The sequence below is a fragment of the Physeter macrocephalus genome, chromosome 14 (genome assembly GCF_002837175.3).
Source record: "Physeter macrocephalus isolate SW-GA chromosome 14, ASM283717v5, whole genome shotgun sequence".
In the NCBI taxonomy this organism is placed as follows: domain Eukaryota; kingdom Metazoa; phylum Chordata; class Mammalia; order Artiodactyla; family Physeteridae; genus Physeter; species Physeter macrocephalus.
Window position 1 is genome coordinate 118,198,674 of NC_041227.1, and position 3,764 is coordinate 118,202,437.

Consider the following 3,764-nt stretch of genomic DNA (forward strand, 5'->3'; position numbering starts at 1 on the left):
CCTGGAGGAGGAAGCCTGTGGACAATGTACAGTCTGGGCACACTTCTTTCTCTCCTCTTCCCTTTTTCACTAACTCCTGGGGGTCAAGAAGGAGCTACCCATTTTTTTGAGCAGAGGACTAAGGTGCAGGACCAGAAAAGGACAAGGACCAGACCCCCGAGCTCACCGTATCAGAGCTCAAACAGGGCTGAGGGCTGAGGGTGCCATTCCCTGGCCCTCCAGCTCAACGCCCGTCAGAGCGGCTGTAGCACGGTGTGCGGGCCAAAGGAGGCCCACGGTCAGATCTGGGGGAGGGGTGTCAAGTGTAATGGGTCAGGCAGCAGCTGGGCGTCTGTCACTCTCACTCTGAGCCTGGAGAAGGAGACTGAAATTGACAGTGTAGAGGGTCAGGAGGACAGCAGATACAGCACCTGCCCCAGGGGCCTGAAGAGGTCTGTGCCCTGTGCCTCTGTCAGGGCTGCGCGGGGGGATACACTGGTGGTCCTTCCATCCTCCTCAGTAAGACCTCAGCCCCAGCTGAGATCTAGAAGTACAGAGAAAAGAGCCAGGCTCTGCTTCTCACTACTGCATGACCTTGGGTAAATCAATCAACCTCTCTGGGTCTCCATTTTCCCTACTGTGACATGTGGGTGGCTTCATGACGGCAGAAGAAGGAACATGGGGCTAGGAGTCTAAGGACCCAGGGCTTAAGTACCTCTCCATGTCTTACTAGCTGTGAGCAGGTAGCCGGGTCACTTGTTCTCTGTGGCCTCTATGTCCTTATCCGTAAAAGGAAACAGCAATCTTCGTGCGTTGCTGTGGAAATGAAGTGAGCCCCACAGAGCCTGGCACATAGTAGGCTCTCAACGGATCATCTGGAACTGAGCTCTCTTCCAGCTCTTAAAATCTGAGCATAAGATTCTGAAATGAGCTCCTATCACCACTATCACCACCTATACCACCAAAACCATCATCACCTCCACCATCACCACCATCACTTCCATCACCACCTTCACCATCACCACCACCACCACTAATATCTTCACCTCCACCATCACCTACATGACCACCACTGTCACCACTACCCCCACAAATACCATCATCACCTCCACCATCACTTGCATCACCAGGTTCACCATCACCACCTCCACCACCACCATTCCACAACCACCACACACACAAGAATGCTTTTTTATAATTGAGAGCCAGAGAGAGGGGGAAAATGAGATGAAGGAAGGGGCTGTTTTTCTGGAATATGCAGGTGGTCCAGGAGGCAAAGCCAGGCCTCTCCCCCCTCTTACTTGCAAATAAAGAGGCTTCCCTCAGAGCAGAACCGGACTCCCTGGGAGGCCTGCATGAAGTACAGATTCATGGTGCATGGATTGCAGGGACTTCCCACACCCCCAAACCTCCCCCAAGTTTCCTCCCCCTGCCAGTGCGTAGAGATGCAGTGCGTACTGCTGGCAAAGGGGCAGGGGAAGGGGCTAGCATGAGTCAAGGCCCCCACTCTCTGCCAGGCACCATCTTTGGTGCTTTATATACTTAATCTCATTTGATGCTGATAGTAACCCTGTGATGGGTATTAGTCACTGCATTTTAACAGAGAAGGAAACTGTGACTCAGAGAGATGACTGATTTGCCTGAGGTCACCCAGGCAGTGTGTGTCCCAGCTGAGATTCAGTCTCACATTCACGCTTTTCCCGCCATTCTTAGAGGGTTTAGCTGCTCAAGAAAGCAGACCTGCAGAGGCAGGAGAGGGGTGAGAAGGAGATGTGATCCTGAGATGAGAGAGGGATTCTGCGTCATTTTCACAACATTCAGCTGCAAGACAAGGACATCTGGGTCCCCATGTGTGGTACCAGAATACTGCTCCCTGGCCTCCTGGGGGCACCAGGCTTTGTCGTGCATTTGTTTGTCTTCTTTGATCAACTCTAAACAGTGTGCAGGCCAGAACCTAGCCTGGCGTTTGCAGTGGCTCCCAGGATGCAGCACAGGGCCTGGCGCCTGCGTGAGTAATTGTTGTTGAGCAGATATGTGAACGAACCTGTGAAAGCATGAATCAATCAGGACGTCAAAACCTGGTGGAAAGCTGCACTGATGATTAAAAAACAGGAAAACTGCAGTCAGCACAACTTTCCCTGCTTTTCCTTATTATTTTTTGTTTACCTTTCTGATTTTATAGAAATGGTTGCTCCCAGATTGCAGAGCACAAGCTGACCAATTGATGCCCCAGAGCTAATACCCTGAGACAGACCCAAGGCGAGAAGGATGTTTATTTAACGCAGCACACAGGGGCACCGGGTGTGGGGACATCATTCTGTGCGTGGTAAAACAAACGGAATACAAAGTTTATGCCAAAAACATGTTTCGTTCCTCCTAGTGACTTTCTTCCCCAGCCCCCTCCTCAAGCCCCTGCCTCAGGCACCAGTTCCCGTCCACATCTGGTGGGTACCTGGGTGCCCAGGAGCAGAGAGTTGGCCCTGCTTCCCAAGCCCAGCTTCAGGGTCTGGGGACCTGGACAAGGTCTGGTTTCACTGCCTGCTTTTTGGAGAAGGAGATCCAATTGCCTCCCTCCCCCAACTTTGGCCCTGCAAGGTAAGGACAGCCAGGCAGGTCACTGGTCTCATCTGGGTCCCTGTGGGTGATGAGATGGGCACTGATGGGTGAGTTGGCAGCCAGGCTGGAGTGGCACAGTCCGCTGCCCTGGGCACTGCCTTCCCTGCTTGTCACCACTCCTGGCTGCCCAAGCAGCAAAGAAAAGCTACAGTGACAAGATCCAGAGGGGGAGAGGCTCCAGCTGGGGGTTGGTGCTGGTCTCACAGGCCACTGGAACAGCAATGTGACAGCTTCTCATGGTGGGGAGGGGGGATCCCTCTGTCCCCAGCTCCTGCCCCATCTGCCTTGACCCTTGTCAGTCTCCATTTCCTTGGCCCGCCTTTGCCTCTGTCTTTTTTAAAATTTTTATTTTTTAATTTATTTTTATCTATTTTATTTTTGGGGGGGCTGCGCTGGGTTTTCGTTGCTGCCCGCAGGCTTTCTCTAGTTGCATCGAGCAGGGGCTACTCTTTGTTGCGGTGCGCGGGCTTCTCATTGCAGTGGCTTCTCTTGTTGCAAAGCACGGGCTCTAGGCGCCCGGGCTTCAGTAGTTGTGGCATGCAGGCTCAGTAGTCGCAGCACGCGGGCTCAGTAGTTGTGGCTCGTGGGCTCAGTAGTTGTGGTGCCCGGGCTTAATTGCTCTGCAGCATGTGGGATCTTCCCGGACCAGGGCTCAAACCCGTGTCCCCTGCACTGGCCACCAGGGAAGCCCTGCCTCTGTCTTACTTCAGTTATGGGCTGCTATCAGCTCTGAAGGGCTCTTGGTCCACACCTCCTCCCTCTCCCTCATCCCCTGACCTCAGGGCCTATTCCCTCCTGCTACACACACACACACACACACACACACACACGCACACACGCGCGCACACACCTCAGGCAAAAAACAGAAGGCTCTCTCCCAGGACCTGTGATTAAGACCTGTGAGGAGTAACTGGGATCTGGGGCTCCAGTGGGTTTGTGAGTGTGAAGTGGTGTGTGTGCAAAGGTGTGAGCAGGTGTGCGTGAGTGAGCATCAATGTGGATGTGGGAGTTAGAAAGCGTGTGTGCATATGCATGTGTGACAATGAACGCACATGAGTGTTGCAAGAACGCGTTGAGGGCGGAGTCAGCGTGGCGATGGGTGTGTGAGTGCACGAGTGGGTGGGGGTGAGGGTGGCAGGATGGGAGTGACTCTGAGTGTGGAAGCAGAG